Below are 13578 nucleotides of genomic sequence, written 5' to 3' on the forward strand. Positions count from 1 at the left end.
CACTCCCCACTCACACTTCACACTAGGTCAAAGGTGGAAGACATCTTGCAACTTAACGTGAGCCTGTATTTCTAACTGGTGCCTATATGTCTGCAGAAGCACTAATCCTAATAGTACATATATAAAGCAATGAGGTCATACATATACAAAATGGAGTTACACATGGACAAAATGGCATCTAAAAAGTAGTTAAAAATATCACCCCATACAGCTCTTTACGAATAGATTACAAATAGATTCCTGATGTGTGAACAAATATATTTCTCTTACGTCCTAGAGGATGCTGGGGTCCATTTTAGTACCATGGGGTATATACTGTTCCGCAGGAGCCCTCTGCACTTTAAGACTTTTTAACAGTGTGAACTGGCTCCTCCCTCTATGCCCCTCCTCCACACCTCAGTTTAGAAAATGTGCCCGGGAGACTGGATACACACCAGTGGAGCTCTACAGAGTTCTGCTGGAAAAGACTCTTAGTTTTTTTATTTTACAGGGAAGCTGCTGGCAACAGCTTCAATGCTTCATGGGACTTAGGGGGGGGGGGGGAGTAGGAACCAACTTCTCATTTTAATGGCTCTGCTTCCGCTGACAGGACACCATGAGCTCCTGAAGGGTACTGAACACAGCCCTTGCCTGGCTGCTGCTCACTCCCACAGCATTGCTGCCACCCCCTAACAGAGTCAGAAGGCTGGTGAGTATTTACCGGAGACCTGCAGAGAGGGGCCCTCCGGTCATCATGGTGACATAAAGGTACCAGCGCAGCGTGGGACGCTGCGCAAAAACATGTCTCAGCACAGGGTGCAGAGCGCACGGGGGGGCATGCTCTGAGGGACATGGTAAATCCTTACTCTCACTGGCATTAAAGTACACACAAGGGAGCCGCTGGTGTACATACCCCTGCCAGTATAAATATATTACTGTGGCTGAACCACGCCATTACAGGGGGCGGGGCTTCTCAGAGTTGCTTGTAACAATTGGCGCCATTTTCTCCTCACAGAGATGCCGGAGCACTGATCCTGCACGCTGCTTCTCACACATCGCTGATACAAGTACTAGGGTGTTATAGAAGGGGAGGTGAGCACATGATTTATTTAAGTCTGCGGGCTTCACATTGGATATAAAGCGCTATGTTGGTATATATGTATATTCTTTGTATGCAATACATATAGGGCGCGAGGTGTGGACTGGCAATTCCCTCTGGGTCCCTCTGACAGACATTAGTGTAGGTCTGTCCCCATTAGCTTCCGTGTGTGTGTGAGTGGTGTGACTGTACACACGTGTACCATGTCTAGAGAAAGCTCTTCCCCAGAGGAACCCATGTTAGAGGCACAAGAGTGTTCTGAGCCTGTGTGGGTGAGAAAGCTGCAGAGTAATATGGCTAAACTAGCGAAGAAATTCTGAGTCTGAGGAACAAAGCATTGGAGACAGTGTGGAAGATGCTTTATTTGCTGATTGTTCCATATCATCCACTCGGGACTCCTCCAGTTCCCAGAAAAGGTCCCTGGCCCAAATTATGCAAAGGGACAGTGACACAGATTCCGACACTGACGTCGATACTGGGGATTTGAGGGGAGTAGACCCCAAACTGGCTAAGAGCATTCAATGTATGATAGTCGCTATAAAAGAGGTGTTGGAATTTCCTGACACAACACCTCCACCTGAGGAAAAAGATTATTTTAAATTAAATAAAAAACAGGTGGTGACTCTTCCTCCGTCTAAAGACTTAAATACATTTTTTGAGGAATCCTGGGCTAACCTGCAAAATAAATTTGCTATCCCTAAAAGATTGCGGGTAGCGTACCCTTTCCCTGAGGAGGATAGGCATAAGTGGGAGTCAACCCCAATGATAGACACCTCAGTCTCTAGGTTGTCAAAGAAAATCATTTTACCTTCCCCAGGGTCAGCTTCATTAAAAGAACCTGCTGACCGCAAGTTAGAAACCACTTTAAAGTCCATCTATCTTGCTACGGGTACGTTGCTCAGGCCCACAATTGCTTCTGCGTGGGTAGGTAACGCAGTTGAAAAGTGGGCCGATAACTTTATTGTTAATATTGACACGGTCGATAAAGATGACATGCTGCAAATTCTAGGTCATATCAAAGATTCTGCAGGTTACTTGGTTGAGGCTATGAAGGACGTTGGCTTACTGGGCTCACGAGCCTCTGCTATGGCGATTTCAGCCTGCAGGGCGCTCTGGATACGCCAATTTAATGCTGACGCAGAATCCAAAAGAAATATTGAGGCGCTCCCCTACAATGGTGAGGCCCTCTTTGGAGAGAAACTAGATGCCATGATATCAACTACTACATCTGGCAAATCAGCATTTCTGCCGTCGGCAACTACACCGGCTAAAAAAGTATATCATTCTCATACTATGCAGTCCTTTCGGCCCAACAAGTACAAAAAGGCTAAAAGTACCCCTTTTTTCATAGTAAAAGGGAGAGGAAAAGGTAGAAAACCTACAACACCCTCAGGCTCCCAGGAGCAGAAGTCAGCAACTACTTCTGCAAAAGCCACAGCATGACGCTGGGGCTTCTCTGCGGGAGTGCGATTGGGTGGGGGCACGTCTACTATTTTTCAGCCAGGTCTGGTTTTGCTCAGACCTGGATCCTTGGATTTTAGAGATAATATCCCAAGGTTAAAAGTTGGAATTTCAAGACCTTCCCCATGCCGATTTTTCAAATCAGCATTGCCAGTTTCTGCTCAAGACAGCACAAATGTCCTGAACGCAATACACAAATTATGTCAAGACAAAGTAATTGCCTTAGTTCCTGACGAACAAAGGAATCAAGGTTTTTATTCAAGCCTGTTTCTAGTACCGAAGCCGGATGGCTCGGTCAGACCGATTTTTAAACCTAAAATCTCTGAATCTTTATTTGAAAAGATTCAAATTCAAGATGAAATCCTTGAGAGCGGTGATTTCCAGCTTGGAAGAAAAGGAATTTCTGGTGTCAGTGGACATCAAGGATGCTTACTTGCATGTCCCCATTTACCCACCACATCAAGCATACCTGAGGTTTGCAGTTCAGGATTGCCACTACCAATTACAGACATTACCGTTCGGGCTTTCCACGGCTCTGAGAATATTCACCAAGGTGATGGCGGAGATGATGGTTCTCCTTTGCAAACAAGGAGTCAACATAATTCCATAGTTGGATGATCTCCTTATAAAAGCGAGATCCAGGGACAAGCTTATCCAAAACATAGCGTTATCCCTGGCGGTACTTCAACAGCACGGTTGGAACATCAACTTTCCAAAATCTCAGTTGGAACCGACGATGAGGTTATCATTTTTGGGTATGATACTGGACACCGAGGTACAGAGAGTATTTCTACCGGTGGAAAAGGCTCAGGAGATCCAGAGCATGGTCAAAAACTTTTGAGACCAAGAACAGTATCAATTCCTCACTGCATTCGCCTGTTGGGGAAAATGGTAGCGGCTTACGAGGCGCTACAATATGGCCAATTCCATGCCAGGGTCTTCCAGTGGGACCTACTGGACAAAGTGGTCCGGGTCGCATCTCCACATGCATCAAAAGATCATCTTGTCAGCAAAAGCCAGAATTTCGTTCCTGTGGTGGCTACAAATGTCTCACCTCCTGGAGGGACGCAGGTTCGGGATTCAGGCCTGGATCCTGGTGACCACGGATGCAAGTCTCCGAGGATGGGGAGCAGTCACGCAAGGCGAAAGCTTCCAAGGAAGGTGGTCAAGTCACGAAACTCGCCTTCACATAAACATTCTGGAGTTGAGAGCTGTGTACAACAGTATTCATCATGCGGCACACCTTCTTCAAGGTCGTCCCATACAGATCCAGTCAGACAATGTAACGGCAGTAGCTTACATAAACCGTCAAGGCGGAACAAAAAGCAGAGCGGCAATGACAGAGGTGACAAAGATACTCCTCTGGGTAGAAAGACATGCAAAAGCTCTGTCTGCAATTTTCATTCCTGGAGTGGACAACTGGGAAGCAGACTTCCTCAGCAGACACGATCTCCATCCAGGAGAATGGAGCCTCCACCCAGAAGTCTTTGCAGAGGTGGGAAGTTGTTGGGGCATTCCTTAAGTGGATATGATGGCATCACGCCTCAACAAGAAGCTTCAGAAATATATTTCCAGGTTGAGAGACCCACAAGCAATAGCGATAGATGCACTGGTGACCCAGTGGGTGTTTCAGTCGGTGTATCTGTTCCCTCCACTTCCACTTATTCCAAAAGTTCTCATGATCATCAGAAGAACAAGAGTTCGAGCAATACTCATTGCTGCAGACTGGCCAAGGAGGGCTTGGTATCCAGATCTTCAAGAGTTATTACTGGAAGATCCTCGGCCTCTTCCTCTTTGCGAGGACCTGCTCCAGCAGGGGCCGTTAGTTTATCAGGACTTACCGCGGCTGCGTTTGGCTGTTGAGCGTTAGATCCTAGCCTGTAAGAGTATTCCCAATGAAGTCATTCCCACACTTATTCTGGCCAGGAAAGGGGTAATGTCCAAACATTACCATCGTATTTTGAGAAAATATGTATCTTGGTGAGAATCCAAGAAGTCTCCTGCGGTGGAGTTTCAATTAGGACGACTTCTCCTATTTCTTCAGGCGGGTGTGGATGCTGGATTGAGATTAGGATCTATCAAGGTTCAGATTTCGGCATGTCAGTTTTCTTTCAGAAACAATTGGCTTTTCTTCCTGAGGTCCAGACGTTCGTGAAGGGGGTTCTGTGCATCCAACCTCCCTTTGTGCCTCCTGCGGCGCCATGGGATCTTAATGTGGTGTTGCAGTTCCTTAAATCGGACTGGTTTGAGCCTCTACAAGAGGTAGAGTTGAAGTTTCTCACTTGGAAAGTGGTCGTGCTGTTGGCCTTGGCCTCAGGCAGACGAGTGTCTGAGTTAGGAGCTCTCTCACACAAGAGTCCTTACTTAATATTTCATGAAGATAGGGCTGAACTGAGAACACGTCAGCACTTTCTTCCGAAGGTTGTGTCTTCTTTCATATCAACCAACCTGTGGTGGTGCCAGTAGCTTCTGACACCTCAGCCATCTCAAAGTCCTTGGATGTCGTCAGAGCTTTGAGGATTTATGTTGCAAGGACGGCTAGGATAAGGAAAACAGAATCTTTGTCCTCTATGACCCCAACAAGATTGGGGATCCTGCTTCTAAGCAGACTATTGCGCGCTGGATCAGAGGTACCATTCAGCACGCTCATTCCACGGCAGGATTGCCGTTACCGACTTCGGTAAAAGCCCACTCTACTAGGAAAGTGGGTTCGTCCTGGGCGGCTGCCCGGGGTGTCTCGGCTTTGCAAATCTTCCGAGCTGCTACTTGGTCAGGTGCAAACACGTTTGCTAAGTTTTATAAGTTTGACACCTTGGCTGCTGACAACCTAAAATTTGGTCAGTCAGTTCTGCAGGAACATTAGCACTTTCCCACCCGTACTGGGAGCTTTGGTACATCCCCATGGTACTAAAATGGATCCCAGCATCCTCTAGGACGTAAGAGAAAAAAGGATTTTAATAACCTACCGGTAAATCCTTTTCTCCTAGTCCATAGAGGATGCTGGGCGCCCACCCAGTGCTCATTTTTTCCTGCTGATTACGTTTATCTTTTTGCACACGTGTTAGATGTTGACAGCTGTTGCTGTTGCGTTATACATGCTGGTTGGCATGAGTTATGTTAAAGGCCATGTTAGCCGACATGTTTTTTATGTATGGTGTGAGCTGGTGTGAATCTCGCCACAAGTTTATTAGTAATTCCTCTCTCTAATATGTACGTCTCCTCGGGCACAGTTCCTATACTGAGGTCTGGAGGAGGGGCATAGAGGGAGGAGCCAGATCACACTGTTAAAAAGTCTTAAAGTGCCAAAGGCTCCTGCGGAACAGTCTATACCCCATGGTACTAAAATGGACCCCAGCATCCTCTGCGGACTACGAGAAAAGGATTTACCGGTAGGTTATTAAAATCCTATTTTTCTTTTTCCTTTCACATAGATGAAGAGAAATGCCTTTCTAAAATACATTGAATATGCACAATTTTAGTCCAGTATACTTGTATATATACTGTACAACTAGGTGATTCATCGTGCCCTACGGGCGCTCTTCACACCTTGCACGCCCTTGTGGCATGCAATATTTTTATTATATGGAGTATTACCTCCAATCATAGTTGTGTGAGTGGTTAAAGATTGCACGGACAAAGGGCGTGCGATGGTTAAGGGGTCATAGCCCCTTGCAATGGCGTGAACAGTGCACGCCGGGCTTGATGAATCACCTAGTAGGTGCTGTGGTTGGGGGAGTGGTCGGTGCGGGGGAGGCGCAGATGGGGAAGGGGGTTGGGGGGTGTCACGGGTGGGGGAGGGGTGGTTGCGGTGGTGCCACGGATGAGGCTTGTGCGGTGGTGGCACTGGTCAGGGAGAGGTGGGTGCCGTGGGTGGGGGAGGGGGTCTGGTGCCACTGTGGGTGGGGGAGGACCGGTTGCAGGGATGTCGCAGGTGGGGGAGTGGTGGATGCAGTGGTACCGCGGGTGGGGGAGGGGTGGATGCAGTGGTGCTCTGGGTGAGTGGGGCAGGGGGTCCGGCGCCACTGTGGGTGGTGGATGGGGGAGGTGTGGGGGTGCCACCGTTGGGGCCTGGGGGTACGGGAGGGGCGGGTAATGCTCCTGCTTCTCCTGGAAGCAGCTAAGCTGCTGTCCTTTTGGCAGTGGCTCTCCCGGAGATTCGCACAGCAGCCAAGCAGCCAGTCACTATTGTTAGCGCCAGTGTCCCAATGCGCCGCATTACAGGGAAGAAGATGCACTCAAACTACAGCTCCCAGCAGCCCTTAGCGCTGGAATGCTTCGGCGCTAAGGGCTGCTGGGAGCTGTAGTTTATTTAGTGCATCTACTTCCCTGTAATGCGGCGCATTGGGACACCGGCACTAACAATAGTGACTGGCTGGCAGAACTGACTGACTCGCGGAGTCAGGGCCACTGCGGAGTCGGGGCCTCTAGGGATCTGGGCGTGGCTGTGGCGGGGAGGCACTTCTGTGACATCACGCGCAGAGAAGGTTCCAGGGCTCAGAGAGTATGCGGCGCAGGGAGGGCTCTGAAAGCCTTCCGCTGCGCCGCTCTCATACACATCTATGCCGGTGGCAGCAGCAGCTTTTGTTCCACCTGCGCCGCGGCTAGGGAGTGGGGATTGTTGATGCTGGAAGGGGCAGGCGGACTGGCAGCAGGAAATAGGGGGTCATTCTGACCTGATCGCTAGCAGGTTACTTTTAGCACTGGGGAGGGGGGGGAATCGCTGTGCATGGCTGCAAACGCTTGTGCAGAGAGTTGCCCAAAGAAAAGTTTTTGCAGTTTCTGCACAGCTCAGGACTTCCTCACCCGCTGCGATGATCCAGGACGGAGCTGACGTCAGGATCCCTCCCTGGAAACGGCTGGGCACGCCTGCATTCGGACGGACACTCCTTGATAACGGTCAGTTGACGCCTCCGGCCTGCCTCTTCCTGTCAAGTTTCTTGCGTTCGCCGCTACAAACGCTTCGTTATTCTCATCGCTGCCCGGTGACGGCCGTCGCCAGGCAGTGACGTGCCCGCGCATTGCCGCCTGCGTGCATGCGCAGTTCTGACACCTTTGCACGGCTGCGAAAAAGTGCAGCGTGCGAACGGGTTGGAATGACTCCCATAGGACGCTGCAGTAATAGGATTTTTCCCCCTATCTACAGCGCAGAGACTTGCTGCAGATACAGTGGCATACCCTCCAACCTCCTTTTTGGCACGTACAGTCCCTTTTTTTTTGGCTCTCCAAACTCCCATTGAAAATATAGGAAAAGGGGGATGGCCACGGCACTTTACCCATGACCACGCCTCTTTTTTAATTTGTCACGATCTTTATGTGTAAATTGTTGGAGGGTGTGTTGCTGCAGAGGCAGTGGGCCTATTTTGGGTTGTGGACCTGGAGCTGCAGCTCCATCAGCCCCATTGTTAATCCTGCTCTGGGAACACACAGGACCTCCCATTGGATGTAACCTGTGTGGGAGGGCGTTTCTCGTCCAATCAGCTGTGGACTGGTTGTTATAGACCTGCTGCTAACCCAATGAGAGCTCCTAGCCACGCCCAGTGTTATACACACAGGCACAGAGTCACAGATCTGGGCTATTATATAGGAGATAGCTTAAGCTTCCAAACATGAAAATAATGATCTCATTTTCCTTTCTCAGGATACATTTTTTATGTCTACCTTGTACCACTTTTCATAGTTTTAAGTGGAACTTTGTATTTTTATTTCACCCTTTGGGGGGTAATTAATAACTGTCGGAAGCTGCCGTCTTGTCGGAAAGACGGCAGCTTCTGACAGAAATAGGTCGGAAGGAGTTTCGACTTGTTCATTAGAGGCCCGTTTTTTTCGACAAGTCGGGAAATCCGACTTGGAATACACGCAGATATGCTTCAGCCGCCGAGCCACGTGTATTGTCAGAAGCTGGGCCAAACCCGACAGGTGTTAGCCCCGTTACCAACAATGTCAATCCGGCTTTTAAAAAAGTCGGATTGACAGTATCGGGACCGGGCCAAACTTGTCGGGTTTGGCCCGGCATTGACTAGAGAGCTGTCGGGTCCTTTCAGTTGGAAAGGACCCGATAGCTATTGAATACAGCCCTTTGTATTCAAAAGCAAAACACTTAAAAACATTACCACCAATGCTACTTAAGCAAACCTCACAATTATGTACCTTGTATTATAGTGCAAAGGAAATATACACTGCTCAAAAAAATAAAGGGAACACTTAAACAACACAATGCAACTCCAAGTCAATCACACTTCTGTGAAATCAAACTGTCCACTCAGGAAGCAACACTGATTGATGATCGATTTCACATGCTGTTGTGCAAATGGAATAGGCAACAGGTGGAAATTATAGGCAATTAGCAAGACACCCCCAATAAAGGAGTTGTTGTGCAGGTGGTGACCACAGACCACTTCTCAGCTCCTATGCTTTCTGGCTGATGTTTTGGTCACTTTTGAAAGCTGGCGGTGCTTTCACTCTAGTGGTACCATGAGACTGAGTCTACAACCCACACAAGTGGCTCAGGTAGTGCAGCTCATCCAGGATGGCACATCAATGCGAGCTGTGGCATGAAGGTTTGCTGTGTCTGCCAGCGTAATGTCCAAAGCATGGAGTCGCTACCAGGAGACAGGCCAGTACATCAGGAGACGTGGAGGAGGCTATAGGAGGGCAACAACCCAGCAGCAGGACCGCTACCTCCGCCTTTGTGCAAGGAGGAACAGGAGGAGCACTGCCAGAGCCCTGCAAAATGACCTCCAGCAAGCCACAAATGTGCATGTGTCTAATCAAATGATCAGAAACAGACTCCATGAGGGTGGTATGAGGGCCCGACATCCACAGGTGGGGGTTGTGCTTACAGCCCAACACCCTGCAGGACGTTTGGTATTTGCCAGAGAACACCAAGATTGGCAAATTTGCCACTGGCGCCCTGTGCTCTTCACAGATGAAAGCAGGTTCTCACTGAGCACATGTGACAGACGTGACAGAGTCTGGAGACGCCAAGGAGAACGTTTACAAGAATATAATAATCTAAATAGTCACACAAGTAATTATAATCTCAAGAAATAAAAATAGGGGGAAAAAAGGTACAACGTTCATATCACCTAGGCAGGGCTGAACGCTGATTGAGGTAAAGTCTCCGGTAGGTATGTTTCATTATGATCATCTAGACCCCTTCACGATATTGAACAAAAGGCAGAGTGTCCCGTATTTAAACCTCCTCCAATTCACGTCCAGCCCCCACTGCTTAGGATTCCTGTTTAACCCTTCTAAAGCCAGAATGTATTGAGTTTCAGCTCATTCTCTGCCATTCTGACAGGTGGATACTCTTTTCTTTCTGGCTGTTTGAAGCTTGGAGATTTGGTCTCTGGCAATGAGCCTTGACTGGTTTCTCATCTTTATGGCTTGCTTTACAGCTGTAGTATGAGGCCTGTGTAATGATCCTGAATCGTTCTTAAAATAAGAAAGGAAGAATGTTTCACACGTGGATAGCCAGTGTGTCTATTGTAGGCTGCAGGGTGGACCTCTGCAGTGTTTATACACAGATTCCTGTCCCATACACAGGATCTTAGGGCTGATTAGCATCTTGTCTCTAAAGATCTTTGGCTATAATGAAATACCAGCAGATCAATTAACTCTACCATTTGACATGCAAAGACATTTACTTGGTATAATACATGGATACATCAATCAGAATAATACAAATTTTATTCATGCCCATTTCGATATAAAATTGTGCGTTCCTTACAGACTCAGTAGGTTTAAACCACCATTTGCAGTTTGTAATTAATCCAAAAGGATATTTGATACCTCAAAATGGGACTTGTCCAGGTAAGTTGGTCCTGAACCACTGACATGATGTAGATGCAACCAATCAATAATGCCCACTGGGCAGCTGCTGGAGGATAATCTTCCATCAGCTGCCAATTTCAGGGGGACCTCCTGGCCCCTCGGCTTCTTTGTTCCCCCAGAGTGTGCTTTCAGCCAATCACTAGTTATTGGTCAGCGTGGTGACACCCCCACCCCACAGCTGCAGAGATTAGCAGCCGTCAGGGTAAAGTAAAAGAATATATGTTGCCCATTGATGTTCATAAAAAAAAAGTATATAAAATTGTGTTGAACAGATATTCTTAGCCTAATTCAATCTTAAAAAATGACTTTCTGAGTAGTTTCTGGAAAAAATATTAACCAGTTAAGTGATTAAGAATAGCCACATGTTTTATGGACTACCAGGAAAATTTGCATATCCAGCGACATTGGTGGTCATTCTGAGTTGGCCGCTAGCTGCTTTCGTTCGCAGCGCACCGATCAGGCAAAAAAAGGCACTTCTGCGCATGCGTATGGTGCGCAATGCGCATGCACGACGTACTTTCACAACAGCCGATGCAGTTTCACACAAGGTCTAGTGACGCTTTTCAGTCGCACTGCTGGCCGCAGAGTGATTGACAGGAAAGGGGCGTTTCTGGGAGGTAACTGACCATTTTTGGGGAGTGTGTGGAAAAACGCAGGCGTGTCAGATACAAACGCAGGTGTGCCGGGGAAACGCAGGCGTGGCTGGCCAAACGCAGGGTGTGTTCGGGATGTCAAAACAGGAATTAAATAGTCTGCAGTGATCGCAAGCTAGGAGTAGGTCTAGAGCTACTCAGAAGCTGCACAAAATTATTTTGTAGCTGCTCTGCGATCCTTTCGTTCGCACTTCTGCTAAGCTAAGATACACTCCAAGAGGTCGGCGGCTTAGCGTTTGCACGGCTGCTAAAAGCAGCTAGCGAGCGAACAACTCGGAATGAGGGCCATAGTGTAGGACTAAACCAATATCATTCCTTGCACCTCCCCCTGATTAAAAACCCTAATTTTCTGGAGGCATGGCTTCTCGCCCCTTCACTGTGTGGAGATTGGCAGGGATTCACACTATCCGATCCCTTGTCTCAACGGAGGATAAATGCCTTTTGCGTTACTCTGAAGTGTCGTCTCAATATGCCGTGGTAAGCCCTTAGCATTTTTACAATCTCGATTTTATATAACACATGTTCTTGCGCATTTTTCAGAAGGAGACTGGAACAATTCTTTGGACAGTCTTTTGACTTACCCAAGCTTTGCATTGAGCTTTGCAAGACCTTCCAAGCTTCCAAAGCTTGAGCTTGCAAGACCTCAATGTAAAGCTATCTCAATCCATTATACCTTTTTGAGAAACATTATAAACCATGCAGAGGTATGTCTAAATTGGGTGATCCGCTTTCCCAACCTGACCATAACAGTGTTGGAAAAAGTCCTTTTATTTTCACGAAAGGTTCTCAAGGCTAGTATGTACACAGAACTTTTTCTGAATGTATATCACAATACTTCTCCGCCTCCTTTTCGACATTTCCAAATGGGAACTTCCGATACTCATACATGCCCAAAGTGTCATCAAGCAGCTGTGGACACGTTTTCAGTGTCGGACTGGGGCATGAAGGGCCCACCGGGGGGATGCCGTTATAGGGGCCCATACTTAGGGGTGGGGCCAGCCTCCACAGAGGCTTGAAATACACAATAGTTTAGTGCAGTGTAATGCAACATATCTACCATGTATAATACAAGTGCACAGTCTAGAACCTGTTACCTAGAGTAAGGAGTGGGCCCTCAGACAGTGGGGCCTACCAGTGGTTTCCCTGTGGGCGGGTCCGACCTTGCACGTACTATTGTTTAAGGGCCTGTCCCCTCATACGATATTTTTGTCATCTTATTCGGCGTTATGCTGAAGCCAAACTCGTTACATTCGAACCCTTTACCCCCAAATGGGCAATTTTGGGTGTTCTTGACCCAAACCTACATGACTTTGGAGAGCAAAAAATTACTATTGGCCCCTTAGCGAAGCAGGCAAAAAGATGATACTTCAGGGCGGAATTGACCCCCTCCCCCCAAAATTTTTATTTATTTTACGGGACTTATATATCCACCCTTCCTCTCACTACAAGGCAACAAATACATTACAGCCTGAGGAACACTACCTGGTACCTCACGAGGATGGCGGCACAATAAACACCTGTCACTTTGGTTTAATAATGTGGGGTTGGTTGACGGCTTCTCCCATTAATACCACGCTACAGATGGAGCCACGCTAAACATGGCTCCATCTGCGACTAGGTGTGCCCGGCGAGGTGCACTGCTGGGAATGAATGGGAGCATCTCTGTATGCTCGGCGGTGGGCCGAGGAGCAGGCACGCATAGCCACGCCGCTCGCCCCCGCCTGTGATGCAGCCATGCTCAATGAGCGTGCCTCCATCTGTACATGATGCAGATGGACAAAATTGAAATGACTCCAGTTAATTTGTACAAGTATTGTTTTATCGGCATCCGGTCTCTAGGTCGACCACTATTGGTCAACAGGATCTCTAGATCGACAGGTCCAGAGGTCTACATGAGTTTTTCACAAAATTTTTTTAAAAACTTTTGAATACTTAACAATCCACGCGGACTACAATTGAGAACAGTAACCTGTGCCGTGCGCAGTGAGGCACCATGCCCAGCAAGCCATGCGAGGGGACACGGTGAACTAATTGGGGTTCCCGATCACTGTACGGAGAAAATGACATAAAAAAAAACTCATGTCAACTTTTTGACCCGTCGACCTAGTTACTATCGGCCCTCCATACCACACCCGTTTTATTAATGATAATGAAAACATTTACGTTATGAAAAGCCAAACTACTTATCTGATCTTATGCTTTGATTGTAACGGCAGACTTGTATGTTTAAGTTATGATGTCTCAATAAAAACATTATAAAAGAAAAGAATAGCCACATGTAGTTATTAGTAGTACCAGTTTGTGTCAAGTATGGACTTCTAAATATGACAAGTTCTAGAATTTTTAAAACGGAATTTTTGAATGTACCAGCTGGCACTCCAGAATCGGTATTACTTACATAGAAACATAAAATGTGACGGCAGATAACAACCACATGGCCCATCTAGTCTGTCCCTTTTTTAACCTTATTGTTCCCTCAAACCCTATTAGATATTCCTGGATTCCCTTAGTCTCCGTGGATGGGTATCCATACATATGGAAAAAACAGAGAAA

Source organism: Pseudophryne corroboree, chromosome 3, assembly GCF_028390025.1.
Source record: "Pseudophryne corroboree isolate aPseCor3 chromosome 3, aPseCor3.hap2, whole genome shotgun sequence".
Taxonomy (NCBI): Eukaryota; Metazoa; Chordata; class Amphibia; order Anura; family Myobatrachidae; genus Pseudophryne; species Pseudophryne corroboree.